Source organism: Coregonus clupeaformis, chromosome 4, assembly GCF_020615455.1.
Source record: "Coregonus clupeaformis isolate EN_2021a chromosome 4, ASM2061545v1, whole genome shotgun sequence".
NCBI classification, from domain to species: Eukaryota; Metazoa; Chordata; class Actinopteri; order Salmoniformes; family Salmonidae; genus Coregonus; species Coregonus clupeaformis.
Genome location: NC_059195.1, coordinates 19,195,666 through 19,215,141, shown reverse-complemented (window position 1 = coordinate 19,215,141; position 19,476 = coordinate 19,195,666).

Below are 19,476 nucleotides of genomic sequence, written 5' to 3'. Positions count from 1 at the left end.
CACAGTCCTGTTCAGATACTATATAATACACTACACCTCCTCCACAGTCCTGTTCAGATACTATATAATACACTACACCTCCTCCCCAGTCCTGTTCAGATACTATATAATACACTACACCTCCTCCCCAGTCCTGTTCAGATACTATATAATACACTACACCTCCTCCACAGTCCTGTTCAGATACTATATAATACACTACACCTCCTCCCCAGTCCTGTTCAGATACTATATAATACACTACACCTCCTCCCCCAGTCCTGTTCAGATACTATATAATACACTACACCTCCTCCTCTGTTCAGATACTATATAATACACTACACCTCCTCCCCAGTCCTGTTCAGATACTATATAATACACTACACCTCCTCCCCAGTCCTGTTCAGATACTATATAATACACTACACCTCCTCCTCTGTTCAGATACTATATAATACACTACACCTCCTCCTCTGTTCAGATACTATATAATACACTACACCTCCTCCCCAGTCCTATTCAGATACTATATAATACACTACACCTCCTGCCTTGTTCAGATACTATATAATACACTACACCTCCTCCTCTGTTCAGATACTATATAATACACTACACCTCCTCCTCTGTTCAGATACTATATAATACACTACACCTCCTCCTCTGTTCAGATCCTATATAATACACTACACCTCCTCCCCAGTCCTGTTCAGATACTATATAATACACTACACCTCCTCCTCTGTTCAGATCCTATATAATACACTACACCTCCTCCTCTGTTCAGATACTATATAATACACTACACCTCCTCCTCTGTTCAGATACTATATAATACACTACACCTCCTCCCCAGTCCTGTTCAGATACTATATAATACACTACACCTCCTCCCCAGTCCTGTTCAGATACTATATAATACACTACACCTCCTCCTCTGTTCAGATCCTATATAATACACTACACCTCCTCCTCTGTTCAGATACTATATAATACACTACACCTCCTCCCCAGTCCTGTTCAGATACTATATAATACACTACACCTCCTCCCCAGTCCTGTTCAGATACTATATAATACACTCACACCTCCTCCCCAGTCCTGTTCAGATACTATATAATACACTACACCTCCTCCTCTGTTCAGATACTATATAATACATTACACCTCCTCCCCCAGTCCTGTTCAGATACTATATAATACACTACACCTCCTCCCCAGTCCTGTTCAGATACTATATAATACACTACACCTCCTCCTCTGTTCAGATACTATATAATACACTACACCTCCTCCTCTGTTCAGATACTATATAATACACTACACCTCCTCCCCAGTCCTATTCAGATACTATATAATACACTACACATCCTCCTCTGTTCAGATACTATATAATACACTACACCTCCTCCTCTGTTCAGATACTATATAATACACTACACCTCCTCCTCTGTTCAGATACTATATAATACACTACACCTCCTCCTCTGTTCAGATACTATATAATACACTACACCTCCTCCCCAGTCCTGTTCAGATACTATATAATACACTACACCTCCTCCTCTGTTCAGATACTATATAATACACTACACCTCCTCCACAGTCCTGTTCAGATACTATATAATACACTACACCTCCTCCCCAGTCCTGTTCAGATACTATATAATACACTACACCTCCTCCACAGTCCTGTTCAGATACTATATAATACACTACACCTCCTCCACAGTCCTGTTCAGATACTATATAATACACTACACCTCCTCCACAGTCCTGTTCAGATACTATATAATACACTACACCTCCTCCCCAGTCCTGTTCAGATACTATATAATACACTACACCTCCTCCACAGTCCTGTTCAGATACTATATAATACACTACACCTCCTCCCCAGTCCTGTTCAGATACTATATAATACACTACACCTCCTCCCCAGTCCTGTTCAGATACTATATAATACACTACACCTCCTCCCCAGTCCTGTTCAGATACTATATAATACACTACACCTCCTCCTCTGTTCAGATACTATATAATACACTACACCTCCTCCCCAGTCCTGTTCAGATACTATATAATACACTACACCTCCTCCCCAGTCCTGTTCAGATACTATATAATACACTACACCTCCTCCTCTGTTCAGATACTATATAATACACTACACCTCCTCCTCTGTTCAGATACTATATAATACACTACACCTCCTCCCCAGTCCTATTCAGATACTATATAATACACTACACCTCCTCCTCTGTTCAGATACTATATAATACACTACACCTCCTCCTCTGTTCAGATACTATATAATACACTACACCTCCTCCTCTGTTCAGATACTATATAATACACTACACCTCCTCCTCTGTTCAGATACTATATAATACACTACACCTCCTCCCCAGTCCTGTTCAGATACTATATAATACACTACACCTCCTCCTCTGTTCAGATACTATATAATACACTACACCTCCTCCACAGTCCTGTTCAGATACTATATAATACACTACACCTCCTCCCCAGTCCTGTTCAGATACTATATAATACACTACACCTCCTCCACAGTCCTGTTCAGATACTATATAATACACTACACCTCCTCCACAGTCCTGTTCAGATACTATATAATACACTACACCTCCTCCACAGTCCTGTTCAGATACTATATAATACACTACACCTCCTCCCCAGTCCTATTCAGATACTATATAATACACTACACCTCCTCCACAGTCCTGTTCAGATACTATATAATACACTACACCTCCTCCACAGTCCTGTTCAGATACTATATAATACACTACACCTCCTCCCCAGTCCTGTTCAGATACTATATAATACACTACACCTCCTCCCCAGTCCTGTTCAGATACTATATAATACACTACACCTCCTCCTCTGTTCAGATACTATATAATACACTACACCTCCTCCCCAGTCCTGTTCAGATACTATATAATACACTACACCTCCTCCACAGTCCTGTTCAGATACTATATAATACACTACACCTCCTCCACAGTCCTGTTCAGATACTATATAATACACTACACCTCCTCCCCAGTCCTGTTCAGATACTATATAATACACTACACCTCCTCCCCAGTCCTGTTCAGATACTATATAATACACTACACCTCCTCCTCTGTTCAGATACTATATAATACACTACACCTCCTCCCCAGTCCTGTTCAGATACTATATAATACACTACACCTCCTCCCCAGTCCTGTTCAGATACTATATAATACACTACACCTCCTCCTCTGTTCAGATACTATATAATACACTACACCTCCTCCTCTGTTCAGATACTATATAATACACTACACCCTCCTCCCAGTCCTATTCAGATACTATATAATACACTACACCTCCTCCTCTGTTCAGATACTATATAATACACTACACCTCCTCCTCTGTTCAGATACTATATAATACACTACACCTCCTCCTCTGTTCAGATACTATATAATACACTACACCTCCTCTCTGTTCAGATACTATATAATACACTACACCTCCTCCCCAGTCCTGTTCAGATACTATATAATACACTACACCTCCTCCTCTGTTCAGATACTATATAATACACTACACCTCCTCCACAGTCCTGTTCAGATACTATATAATACACTACACCTCCTCCCCAGTCCTGTTCAGATACTATATAATACACTACACCTCCTCCACAGTCCTGTTCAGATACTATATAATACACTACACCTCCTCCACAGTCCTGTTCAGATACTATATAATACACTACACCTCCTCCACAGTCCTGTTCAGATACTATATAATACACTACCCTCCTCCCCAGTCCTGTTCAGATACTATATAATACACTACACCTCCTCCACAGTCCTGTTCAGATACTATATAATACACTACACCTCCTCCACAGTCCTGTTCAGATACTATATAATACACTACACCTCCTCCCCAGTCCTGTTCAGATACTATATAATACACTACACCTCCTCCCCAGTCCTGTTCAGATACTATATAATACACTACACCTCCTCCTCTGTTCAGATACTATATAATACACTACACCTCCTCCCCAGTCCTGTTCAGATACTATATAATACACTACACCTCCTCCACAGTCCTGTTCAGATACTATATAATACACTACACCTCCTCCCCAGTCCTGTTCAGATACTATATAATACACTACACCTCCTCCACAGTCCTGTTCAGATACTATATAATACACTACACCTCCTCCTCTGTTCAGATACTATATAATACACTACACCTCCTCCCCAGTCCTGTTCAGATACTATATAATACACTACACCTCCTCCCCAGTCCTGTTCAGATACTATATAATACACTACACCTCCTCCTCTGTTCAATCCTATATAATACACTCACCTCCTCCCCAGTCTTGTTCATACTATATAATACACTACACTCTCCTCTTTCATCTTATATCCTACCTCCAGTCCTGTTCAATACTATATAATACACTACACTCCTCCTCTGTTCAATACTATATAATACACTACCCCTCCTCCCCAGTCCTGTTTCCAGATACTTATAATACCTACACCTCCTCTCTGTTCAGATACTATATAATACACTACCCCTCCTCCCCAGTCCTGTTCAATACTATATAATACACTCACCTCCTCCCCATCCTGTTCAATACTATATAATACACTACACCTCCTCCCCAGTCCTGTTCAGATACTATATAATACACTCACCTCCTCCTCTGTTCAATACTATATAATACACTACACCTCCTCCTCTTTCAATACTATATAATACACTACACCTCCTCCCCAGTCCTGTTCAATACTATATAATCCTACACCTCCTCCTCTTTCATACTATATAATACACTACACCTCCTCCCCAGTCCTGTTCAATACTATATAATACACTACCCTCCTCCCCAGTCCTGTTCAGATCTATATAATACACTACACTCTCTCTGTTCAATACTATATAATACCTACACCTCCTCCCCATCCTGTTCAATACTATATAATACCCTACACCTCCTCCTCTGTTCAGATACTATATAATACACTACACCTCCTCCCCAGTCCTGTTCAATCTATATAATACACTACCCTCCTCCCCATCCTGTTCAATCTATATAATACCTACCTCCTCCCCAGTCCTGTTCAATACTATATAATACACTACACCTCCTCCTCTGTTCAGATACTATATAATACACTACACCTCCTCCTCTGTTCAATACTATATAATACACTACACCTCCTCCCCATCCTGTTCAATACTATATAATACACTACACCTCCTCCCCATCCTGTTCAGATACTATATAACACTACCCTCCTCTGTTCCAATACTTTTACACTACACCTCCTCCTCTGTTCAGATACTATATTACCTCTCCTCCTCCCCTCCTGTTCAGATACTATATAATACACTACCCTCCTCCCCAGTCCTATTCAAATACTATATAATACACTACCCCTCCTCCCACAGTCCTGTTCAGATACTATATAATACACTACACCTCCTCCCCAGTCCTGTTCAGATACTATATAATACACTACTCCCTCCTCCTCTGTTCAGATACTATATAATACACTACACCTCCTCCTCTGTTCAGATACTATATAATACACTACACCTCCTCCTCTGTTCAGATACTATATAATACACTACACCTCCTCCCCTCTGTTCAATACTATATAATACACTACACCTCTTCCTCTGTTCAATATATATAATACCTACCCTTCTCCTCTGTTCAGATACTATATATTCACTACACCTCCTCCTCTGTTCAATACTATATAATACACTACACCTCTCCCTCTGTTCAATACTATATAATACACTACACCTCCTCCTTTGTTCAATACTATATAATACACTACACCTCCTCCTCTGTTCAATACTATATAATACACTACTCCCTCCTCCCTGTTCAATACTATATAATACACTACACCTCCTCCCCAGTCCTGTTCAGATCTTTAATCCTACCCTTCAGTCCTGTTCAGATACTATATAATACACTACCCCTCCTCCTCTTTCAATACTATATAATACACTACACCTCCTCCTCTGTTCAGATACTATATAATACCTCACCTCCTCCCCAGTCCTGTTCAATACTATATAATCCTCCCCCTCCTCTTTCAGATACTATATAATACACTCACCTCTCTCTGTTCAATACTATATAATACACTACACCTCCTCCTCTGTTCATACTTATAATACACTACACCTCCTCCTCTGTTCAATACTATATAATACACTACACCTCCTCCCCAGTCCTGTTCAGATACTATATAATACACTACACCTCCTCCTCTGTTCAGATACTATATAATACACTACCCTCCTCCCCAGTCCTGTTCAGATACTATATAATACACTACACTCCTCCTCAGTCCTGTTCAGATACTATATAATACACTACACCTCCTCCCCAGTCCTGTTCAGATACTATATAATACACTACACCTCCTCCCCAGTCCTGTTCAGATACTATATAATACACTACACCTCCTCCCCAGTCCTGTTCAGATACTATATAATACACTACACCTCCTCCCCAGTCCTGTTGAGATACTATATAATACACTACACCTCCTCCCCAGTCCTGTTCAGATACTATATAATACACTACACCTCCTCCCCAGTCCTGTTCAGATACTATATAATACACTACACCTCCTCCCCATTCCTGTTCAGATACTATATAATACACTACACCTCCTCCTCTGTTCAGATACTATATAATACACTACACCTCCTCCCCCAGTCCTGTTCAGATACTATATAATACACTACACCTCCTCCACAGTCCTGTTCAGATACTATATAATACACTACACCTCCTCCACAGTCCTGTTCAGATACTATATAATACACTACACCTCCTCCCCAGTCCTGTTCAGATACTATATAATACACTACACCTCCTCCCCAGTCCTGTTCAGATACTATATAATACACTACACCTCCTCCTCTGTTCAGATACTATATAATACACTACACCTCCTCCCCAGTCCTGTTCAGATACTATATAATACACTACACCTCCTCCCCAGTCCTGTTCAGATACTATATAATACACTACACCTCCTCCTCTGTTCAGATACTGTATAATACACTACACCTCCTCCTCTGTTCAGATACTATATAATACACTACACCTCCTCCCCCAGTCCTATTCAGATACTATATAATACACTACACCTCCTCCTCTGTTCAGATACTATATAATACACTACACCTCCTCCTCTGTTCAGATACTATATAATACACTACACCTCCTCCTCTGTTCAGATACTATATAATACACTACACCTCCTCCTCTGTTCAGATACTATATAATACACTACACCTCCTCCCCAGTCCTGTTCAGATACTATATAATACACTACACCTCCTCCTCTGTTCAGATACTATATAATACACTACACCTCCCTCCACAGTCCTGTTCAGATACTATATAATACACTACACCTCCTCCCCAGTCCTGTTCAGATACTATATAATACACTACACCTCCTCCACAGTCCTGTTCAGATACTATATAATACACTACACCTCCTCCACAGTCCTGTTCAGATACTATATAATACACTACACCTCCTCCACAGTCCTGTTCAGATACTATATAATACACTACACCTCCTCCCCAGTCCTGTTCAGATACTATATAATACACTACACCTCCTCCACAGTCCTGTTCAGATACTATATAATACACTACACCTCCTCCACAGTCCTGTTCAGATACTATATAATACACTACACCTCCTCCCCAGTCCTGTTCAGATACTATATAATACACTACACCTCCTCCCCAGTCCTGTTCAGATACTATATAATACACTACACCTCCTCCTCTGTTCAGATACTATATAATACACTACACCTCCTCCCCAGTCCTGTTCAGATACTATATAATACACTACACCTCCTCCACAGTCCTGTTCAGATACTATATAATACACTACACCTCCTCCCCAGTCCTGTTCAGATACTATATAATACACTACACCTCCTCCACAGTCCTGTTTCAGATACTATATAATACACTACACCTCCTCCTCTGTTCAGATACTATATAATACACTACACCTCCTCCCCAGTCCTGTTCAGATACTATATAATACACTACACCTCCTCCCCAGTCCTGTTCAGATACTATATAATACACTACACCTCCTCCTCTCTTCAGATCCTATATAATACACTACACCTCCTCCCCAGTCTTGTTCAGATACTATATAATACACTACACCTCCTCCCCAGTCCTGTTCAGATACTATATAATACACTACACCTCCTCCTCTGTTCAGATACTATATAATACACTACACCTCCTCCCCAGTCCTGTTCAGATACTATATAATACACTACACCTCCTCCTCTGTTCAGATACTATATAATACACTACACCTCCTCCCCAGTCCTGTTCAGATACTATATAATACACTACACCTCCTCCTCTGTTCAGATACTATATAATACACTACACCTCCTCCCCAGTCCTGTTCAGATACTATATAATACACTACACCTCCTCCCCAGTCCTGTTCAGATACTATATAATACACTACACCTCCTCCCCAGTCCTGTTCAGATACTATATAATACACTACATCTCCTCCTCTGTTCAGATACTATATAATACACTACACCTCCTCCTCTGTTCAGATACTATATAATACACTACACCTCCTCCCCAGTCCTGTTCAGATACTATATAATACACTACACCTCCTCCTCTGTTCAGATACTATATAATACACTACACCTCCTCCCCCAGTCCTGTTCAGATACTATATAATACACTACACCTCCTCCCCAGTCCTGTTCAGATACTATATAATACACTACACCTCCTCCTCTGTTCAGATACTATATAATACACTACACCTCCTCCCCAGTCCTGTTCAGATACTATATAATACACTACACCTCCTCCTCTGTTCAGATACTATATAATACACTACACCTCCTCCCCAGTCCTGTTCAGATACTATATAATACACTACACCTCCTCCCCAGTCCTGTTCAGATACTATATAATACACTACACCTCCTCCCCAGTCCTGTTCAGATACTATATAATACACTACACCTCCTCCTCTGTTCAGATACTATATAATACACTACACCTCCTCCTCTGTTCAGATACTATATAATACACTACACCTCCTCCCCAGTCCTGTTCAGATACTATATAATACACTACACCTCCTCCCCAGTCCTGTTCAGATACTATATAATACACTACACCTCCTCCTCTGTTCAGATACTATATAATACACTACACCTCCTCCTCTTTTCAGATACTATATAATACACTACACCTCCTCCTCTGTTCAGATACTATATAATACACTACTCCTCCTCCCCAGTCCTGTTCAGATACTATATAATACACTACACCTCCTCCCCAGTCCTATTCAGATACTATATAATACACTACACCTCCTCCACAGTCCTGTTCAGATACTATATAATACACTACACCTCCTCCACAGTCCTGTTCAGATACTATATAATACACTACTCCTCCTCCTCTGTTCCGATACTATATAATACACTACACCTCCTCCTCTGTTCAGATACTATATAATACAATACACCTCCTCCTCTGTTCAGATACTATATAATACACTACACCTCCTCCTCTGTTCAGATACTATATAATACACTACACCTCTTCCTCTGTTCAGATACTATATAATACACTACACCTTCTCCTCTGTTCAGATACTATAGAATACACTACACCTCCTCCTCTGTTCAGATACTATATAATACACTACACCTCCTCCTCTGTTCAGATACTATATAATACACTACACCTCCTCCTTTGTTCAGATACTATATAATACACTACACCTCCTCCTCTGTTCAGATACTATATAATACACTACTCCTCCTACTCTGTTCAGATACTATATAATACACTACACCTCCTCCCCAGTCCTGTTCAGATACTATATAATACACTACACCTCCTCCCCAGTCCTGTTCAGATACTATATAATACACTACACCTCCTCCTCTGTTCAGATACTATATAATACACTACACCTCCTCCTCTGTTCAGATACTATATAATACACTACACCTCCTCCCCAGTCCTGTTCAGATACTATATAATACACTACACCTCCTCCTCTGTTCAGATACTATATAATACACTACACCTCCTCCTCTGTTCAGATACTATATAATACACTACACCTCCTCCTCTGTTCAGATACTATATAATACACTACACCTCCTCCTCTGTTCAGATACTATATAATACACTACACCTCCTCCCCAGTCCTGTTCAGATACTATATAATACACTACACCTCCTCCTCTGTTCAGATACTATATAATACACTACACCTCCTCCCCAGTCCTGTTCAGATACTATATAATACACTACACCTCCTCCTCAGTCCTGTTCAGATACTATATAATACACTACACCTCCTCCCCAGTCCTGTTCAGATACTATATAATACACTACACCTCCTCCCCAGTCCTGTTCAGATACTATATAATACACTACACCTCCTCCCCAGTCCTGTTCAGATACTATATAATACACTACACCTCCTCCCCAGTCCTGTTGAGATACTATATAATACACTACACCTCCTCCCCAGTCCTGTTCAGATACTATATAATACACTACACCTCCTCCCCAGTCCTGTTCAGATACTATATAATACACTACACCTCCTCCCCAGTCCTGTTCAGATACTATATAATACACTACACCTCCTCCTCTGTTCAGATACTATATAATACACTACACCTCCTCCCCAGTCCTGTTCAGATACTATATAATACACTACACCTCCTCCACAGTCCTGTTCAGATACTATATAATACACTACACCTCCTCCACAGTCCTGTTCAGATACTATATAATACACTACACCTCCTCCCCAGTCCTGTTCAGATACTATATAATACACTACACCTCCTCCCCAGTCCTGTTCAGATACTATATAATACACTACACCTCCTCCTCTGTTCAGATACTATATAATACACTACACCTCCTCCCCAGTCCTGTTCAGATACTATATAATACACTACACCTCCTCCCCAGTCCTGTTCAGATACTATATAATACACTACACCTCCTCCTCTGTTCAGATACTGTATAATACACTACACCTCCTCCTCTGTTCAGATACTATATAATACACTACACCTCCTCCCCAGTCCTATTCAGATACTATAAATACACTACACCTCCTCCTCTGTTCAGATACTATATAATACACTACACCTCCTCCTCTGTTCAGATACTATATAATACACTACACCTCCTCCTCTGTTCAGATACTATATAATACACTACACCTCCTCCTCTGTTCAGATACTATATAATACACTACACCTCCTCCCCAGTCCTGTTCAGATACTATATAATACACTACACCTCCTCCCTAGTCCTGTCCAGATACTATATAATACACTACACCTCCTCCTCTGTTCAGATACTATATAATACACTACACCTCCTCCTCTAGCATGGTTGGGAAGGAAGACGGGATAAATAATGAAATGATCCAGAGTAGAAAAACAGAGAGCCAGATGCTATATGGGAAACAGACAGAAGATGTAGGGAGAGAATGATCTTCATTCAGAGAAAAGCAATAGGGAGATAGGAAGAGAGAGAAAGAGGTAAAGATACAGAGAGGTAAGATGCATACATGTTAGTCATTTAGCAGACACTCTTATCCAGAGCCACTTACAGCAGTGAGTTCAGACATTTTCTCATACTGGTCCCCTGTGGGAATCGAACCCACAACCCTGGCATGGCAAACGTCACGCGCTACGAACTGAGCCACACGGGACTGGTCCTGTCATGGCAGAAACACACTAGCCTAGCAACTAACTCTCTCTCTCTCTCTCTCTCTCTCTCTCTCTCTCTCTCTCTCTATCTTCTCTCTCTCTCTCTCTCTCTCTCTCTATCTTCTCTCTCTCTCTCTCTCTCTCTCTCTCTCTCTCTCTCTCTCTCTCTCTCTCCCCCTTTCTCTCTCTCTCTCTCTCTCTCTCTCTCTCTCTCTCTCTCTCTCCCCCTCTCTCTCTCTCTCTCTCTCTCTCTCTCTCTCTCTCTCTCTCCCCCCCTCTCTCTCTCTATCTTCTCTCTCTCTCTATCTTCTCTCTCTCTCTCTCACTCTCTCTCTCTCTCTCTCTCTCTCTCTCTCTCTCTCTCTCTCTCTCTCTCTCTCTCTCTCTCTCTCTCTCTCTCTCTCTCTCTCTCTCTCTCTCTCTCTCTCTCTCTCTCTCTCTCTCTCTCTCTCTCTCTCTCTCTCTCTCTCTCTCTCTCTCTCTCTCTCTCTCCCCCTCTCTCTCTCTCTCTCTCACCTCTCTCTCTTTCTCTCTCCTTCCCCCCCCACCCTTTCTCCCTCCCTCCCTCCCTCCCTCCCTCCCTCCCTCCCTCCCTCCCTCCCTCTCTCCCTCTCTCCCTCCCTCCCTCCCTCCCTCCCCTCTCTCTCTCTCTCTCTCTCTCTCTCTCTCTCTCTCTCTCTCTCTCTCTCTCTCTCTCTCTCTCTCTCCCCCTTTCTCTCTCTCTCTCTCTCTCTCTCTCTCTCTCTCTCTCCCCCTTTCTCTCTCTCTCTCTCTCTCTCTCTCTCTCTCTCTCTCTCTCTCTCTCTCTCCCCCTCTCTCTCTCTCTCTCTCTCTCTCTCTCTCTCTCTCTCTCCCCCTCTCTCTCTCTATCTTCTCTCTCTCTCTATCTTCTCTCTCTCTCTCTCTCTCTCTCTCTCTCTCTCACTCTCTCTCTCTCTCTCTCTCTCTCTCTCTCTCTCTCTCTCTCTCTCTCTCTCTCTCTCTCTCTCTCTCTCTCTCTCTCTCTCTCTCTCTCTCTCTCTCTCTCTCTCTCTCTCTCTCTCTCTCTCCCCCCTCTCTCTCTCTCTCTCTCACCTCTCTCTCTTTCTCTCTCTATCCCCCCCACCCTTTCTCCCTCCCTCCCTCCCTCCCTCCCTCCCTCCCTCCACCTCTCTCTCTCGTGCATGTTAAACATTTATAAGTGACGGTAAGGGAGGGAGAGAGGGATGCGTGGTTTGAGAACACTTTGGTGCAGTATGGATTCCCTATTACTAACAGGACCCTGCTCTCCCCTAGCGCACCCCGGACCGACCAGCGCTCACCATCAGACCGGTGTTCATTTAACACACACACAGATTGGACCATCAGACCCTGTGTTACACACTCATCCTTTAACACACACACACACACACACAGAGAGAGAGACCACACACACACCAGACCTCTCTAGATAATGGATGTGCTGTAAGCTGTAGAGTGCTGTACCACCTCTGTCATTTACACACATACACTCCATGGAGGCAAACACACACACCACACACCAGCCTGATCACTAGAAATAGACTTTGAAAAGGTCCTGAGAACGTCGATATCAAATCAAATCAAATTGTGTTGGTCACATACACGTGTTTAGCAGATGTTATTGCGGGTGTAGCGAAATGCTTGTGTTTCTCCGACAGTGCAGTAATATCTAACAAGTAATATCTAACAATTTCACAACATATATGCCTTCCTCGGCGCTCACAAAAAAAAAAGAAAACTGATTGCAAAGCACTGCGCACAAACTGTTGATGCTCAGAGCCGGAGCATGCTGCTCAGACCACTGCACCACCGCCGTTCACAATGCTCTAGCAAGCCGGGGCAATACTGGATGATACTTGATTGTAAAAGCGCATTGTTTAAAAATGATTTCGTTTTAAGCCTTCCCCAAGTCATATCCCTAACCTTAACCACTCAGAATTAATGCCTAAACTAGTAACCTTTGAGTTGTTTCTGTTTTAACCATGTAACCACGCATAATTAATGCATCAAAAATAGACCTTCAGCCATAATACGTTGAATTTCGAAGGGAAACTATGAGATCTTGTTGCACACACGTGTATGCATGCACAATCACAGGCACACACACACACACACTCTCCCTCTCTGTCACACACTCTCCCTCTCTGTCACACACTCTCCCTCTCTGTCACACACTCTCCCTCTCTGTCACACACTCTCCCTCTCTGTCACACACTCTCCCTCTCTGTCACACACTCTCCCTCTCTGTCACACACTCTCCCTCTCTGTCACACACTCTCCCTCTCTGTCACACACTCTCCCTCTCTGCCTGTGTGTCTGAGCCCTCCAGAGAAGGAACTAGCGTGCCCAATCCAGGCCCTCGAACTAGGTCAGCCTCCAGAACACAGTGTACACCGCTCCTCTCCTCTCTCTATCCCTCTATCCTCTCCTTTACCCCTCTCTTCTCTTCTCTCCTCTCCTCTCTCTATCCCTCTCTCCTCTCCTCTATCTATCCCTTTCTCCTTTCCACTCCTGTCCTCTCCTCCTCCATTCACCCTCTCTCCTCTCCTCTATCTATCCTCAGTCCATCCATCTCTTCTATTTTCTCCTCTCTGCTCTGCTCTCCACTATCCCTCACGCCTCTCCTCCATCTCCCTCTCTCCTCTCCTCCATCTCCCTCTCTCCTCTCCTCCCTCTCTCCTCTCCTCTATCTCCATATCTCCTCTCCTCCATCTCCCCCTTTCCTCTCCTCCATCTCCCTCTCTTCTCTCCTCCCTCTCTCCTCTCCTCTCCTCTCCTCCATCTCCCTCTCTCCTCTCCTCCATCTCTCCTCTCCTCCATCTCCCTCTCTCCTCTCCTCCCTCTCTCCTCCCCTCCCTCTCTCCTCTCCTCTATCTCCCTCTCTACTCTCCTCCATCTCCCCCTTTCCTCTCCTCCATCTCCCGCTCTCCTCTCCTCCCTCTCTCCTCTCCTCCATCTCCATCTCTCCATCTCCCTCTCTCCTCTCCTCCATCTCCCTCTCTCCTCTCCTCCATCTCCCCTTTCCTCTCCACCAATCTCTCTCTGTAAAACAGTACACAGACACACTACTGTTGACAAGACTATGATGAATAGTTTAGGGGCCCTACAGCATTTCAAAACTCTGCATAAGACTCAGACATGACTCAAGCCAAACTACAGCTGACAGTTAAGACAGTTCATAAACACTATTCCTGGAGTTGTTATACTGGACAGACACAAGCAGACCACCACGACCCTTCCCGAAAACATAGAAAGGCCAAATTACAGGGTCACAGACCCTACATCAATGTTTCTTGGCCCCTGAGTCCTGGGCCCTGACACACTGATTCACACTGTCCTCTCTGTTAGCCCAGCGCGTCTCATGACAAACTGTGTTTTACTTTAACAGAGAGAGAGAGAGAAGTAGCATCTCAGTGAGTACACTAACACTACAATGTAGCAATATCAAAAGTGTCTCCCAGTTGTATTCTATTGAATCCACACTGCACAAGATATTACTGTAGGGACAAAGGGATGCTGATATTTCAGATGTTACTGTAGGGACGAAGGGATGCTGATATTTCAGATGTTACTGTAGGGACAAAGGGATGCTGATATTTCAGATGTTACTGTAGGGACAAAGGGATGCTGATATTTCAGATGTTACTGTAGGGACAAAGGGATGCTGATATTTCAGATGTTACTGTAGGGACAAAGGGATGCTGATATTTCAGATATTACTGTAGGGACAAAGGGATGCTGATATTTCAGATGTTACTGTAGGGACAAAGGGATGCTGATATTTCAGATGTTACTGTAGGGACAAAGGGATGCTGATATTTCAGATACTACTGTAGGGACATAGAGATACTGATATTTCAGTATGTGAATCACGCAAAGCCATCAGAATGCAGTGAGTGGTTGAGCTGCGTATGAGATGGTTTGGAGAGTGTTTGTGTGTGTGTGTGTGTGTGTATATATATGAGAGATGGGTATGAGAGAGGAGCAGAAAGCTGTATTAGACATGTCCCTAGAGGACAGGGATGCTGGAGTAACTGGTAGTGGTTATTTATTCACTCACTCACACAGAATCACCTCCATGCTCACAGTAACCACTGGATAAGACCTCAGAGATGAGGGGGAAACTGCCTGAGCAACAAGCACGCGCACACGCACACACACACACACACACACGCACAAACACACGCACACACACACATGCACATTCACACACCAAACAACACAAGACGCGAAGGGAAAGAAGTGTTCAGGTATAGCATGAATCATTGATCCCCTCCCTCCCTGTCTCTCTCTCTCTCTCTCTCTCTCTCTCTCTCTCTCTCTCTCGCTCACTCTCTCCCCCCTCTCTCCCCCTCCCTCTCTCTCCCCCTCTCTATCTATCTCCTCCCTCTCTATCTATCTACTCCCTCTCCATCTATCTCCCCCTCTCCCCCCCCCTCTCTCCCCCCCCCTCCCTCTCTCTCCCCCTCTCCATCTATCTCCCCCTCTCCCTGTCCCCCTCTACCTCTCCCCCCTCTCTCCCCCTCCCTCTATCTCCTCCCTCTCTATCTATCTACTCCCTCTCCATCTATCTCCCCCTCTCCCTGTCCCCCCTCTACCTCTCCCCCTCTCTCCCCCTCCCTCTCTCTCCCCCTCTCCATCTATCTCCCCCTCTCCCTGTCCCCCTCTACCTCTCCCTCCCTCTCTCCCCTCTTCCCCCTCTCTCCCCATGACTCACGGAGTGTCCGGGGCTGGTGTCAGAGTAAAGAGACTGGGGTTACAGGTGAGAGTCTCTTAGCAGACACAGCGACTGGCTGCTCTGCTCTAATTTGCCCTGTCTACTGTCTGTCTGGACAGAATGACATATCAATGATGGAACAAATTACAGGATGAAGGAACAAGGGGCTGGGTGGAAAATAACAGGAGAGAGGAGGAGAGAGGAGCAGAGGAGGAGAGGAGGAGAGGAGGAGAGAGGAGGAGAGAGGAGAGAGGAGGTCGGGGAGGGAGAGAGGAGAGAGGAGGAGAGAGGAGGAGAGGAGGAGAGGAGGTAGGGGAGGAGAGAGGAGGAGATAGGATGAGAGGAGGAGAGAGAAGGAGAGGACGAGAGAGGAGAGGAGGTTCTCTCTCTATATACTCTCTCTACACTTCTCTCTCTCTCTCTCTCTCTCTCTCTCTCTCTCTCTCTCTCTGTCTCTCTCTCTCTCTCTCTCTCTCTCTCTCTCTCTCTCTACACATTTTCTCTCTCTCTCTCTCGCTCTCTCTCTCTCTCTCTCTCTCTCTCTCTCTCTCTCTCTCTCTCTCTCTCTCTCTCTCTCTCTCTCTCTCTCTCCATTACTAGCTTCATCACTAGACTAGGCTGTTCCTGGCACAACATGATCAGTGTGCTTCTGTCACCCAGGATCTCTGACTCGCTCGCTCATTTCAATCCCCTCTTCTCCCGCCAACCTTCTCCCCCCCCTTTCTCTCTCTCACTCTCTTCCTGTGTAGTGCTATGGGATCACGATCACCACCCACGACCTTGGCACTGTGTATCTGTCATGACCTGGCTGGCTCTTCCCTGGCCACGTCCATGCCTCTGTGTGTGTGTGTGTGTGTGTGTGTGTGTGTGTGCATCCATGTGTGTGTGTGTGTGAATGAACATTTCATAGTGGTGTAGTGTGGTACATGAAGCCCCAACTGGGCTTATTAACATGTTATAACAACCTTATTCACATGTTATTACAGTTATATTAGCCTTATTGCTGTTTTAACATCCCCATTCCTCTGTTATATATGTGGTCAAATATAATGCATTAGGGAATAGCGTATCATTAGAGATGCTACTGTATTCATCATTCAACTCCTGAGTGGCACAGTGGTCTAAGGCACTGCATCGCAGTGCTAACTGTGCCACTAGAGATCCTGGTTCGAATCCAGGCTCTGTCGCAGCCGGCCGTGACCGGGAGACTCATGGGCGGCGCACAATTGGCCCAGCGTCGTCCAGTGTAGGGGAGGGAATGGCCGGCAGGGATGTAGCTCAGTTGATAGAGCATGGCGTTTGCAACGCCAGGGTTGTGGGTTCGATTCCCACGGGGGGCCAGTATAAAAAAAAAAAATGTATTCACTAACTGTAAGTCGCTCTGGATAAGAGCGTCTGCTAAATGACTAAAATGTAAAATGTAATGTAAAATCTGCACTGTCACAGAGGGGTAATATAGCCCAGAACAGTCACAGATAATACCAGATCACTGTCACAGAGGGGTACTATATCCCAGAACAGTCACAGATAATACCAGATCACTGTCACAGAGGGGTACTATAGCCCAGAACAGTCACAGATAATACCAGATCACTGTCACAGAGGGGTACTATAGCCCAGAACAGTCACAGATAATACCAGATCACTGTCACAGAGGGTACTATATCCCAGAACAGTCACAGATAATACCAGATCACTGTCACAGAGGGGGAATATAGCCCAGAACAGTGCCAGCTAATACCAGATCACTGTCACAGAGGGGTACTATAGCCCAGAACAGTCACAGATAATACCAGATCACTGTCACAGAGGGGTACTATAGCCCAGAACAGTCACAGATAATACCAGATCACTGTCACAGAGGGGTACTATATCCCAGAACAGTCACAGATAATACCAGATCACTGTCACAGAGGGGGAATATAGCCCAGAACAGTGCCAGCTAATACCAGATCACTGTCACAGAGGGGTACTATAGCCCAGAACAGTCACATATAATACCAGATCACTGTCACAGAGGGGTAATATAGCCCAGAACAGTCACAGATAATACCAGATCACTGTCACAGAGGGGGAATATAGCCCAGAACAGTGCCAGCTAATACCAGATCACTGTCACAGAGGGGGTACTATAGCCCAGAACAGTCACAGATAATACCAGATCACTGTCACAGAGGGGTACTATAGCCCAGAACAGTCACAGATAATACCAGATCACTGTCACAGAGGGGTACTATATCCCAGAACAGTCACAGATAATACCAAATCACTGTCACAGAGGGGTACTATAGCCCAGAACAGTCACAGATAATACCAGATCACTGTCACAGAGGGGTACTATATCCCAGAACAGTCACAGATAATACCAAATCACTGTCACAGAGGGGGAATATAGCCCAGAACAGTGCCAGCTAATACCAGATCACTGTCACAGAGGGGTACTATAGCCCAGAACAGTCACATATAATACCAGATCACTGTCACAGAGGGGTAATATAGCCCAGAACAGTCACAGATAATACCAGATCACTGTCACAGAGGGGGAATATAGCCCAGAACAGTGCCAGCTAATACCAGATCACTGTCACAGAGGGGTACTATAGCCCAGAACAGTCACAGATAATACCAGATCACTGTCACAGAGGGGTACTATAGCCCAGAACAGTCACAGATAATACCAGATCACTGTCACAGAGGGGTACTATATCCCAGAACAGTCACAGATAATACCAAATCACTGTCACAGAGGGGGAATATAGCCCAGAACAGTGCCAGCTAATACCAGATCACTGTCACAGAGGGGTACTATAGCCCAGAACAGTCACATATAATACCAGATCACTGTCACAGAGGGGTAATATAGCCCAGAACAGTCACAGATAATACCAGATCACTGTCACAGAGGGGTACTATAGCCCAGAACAGTCACA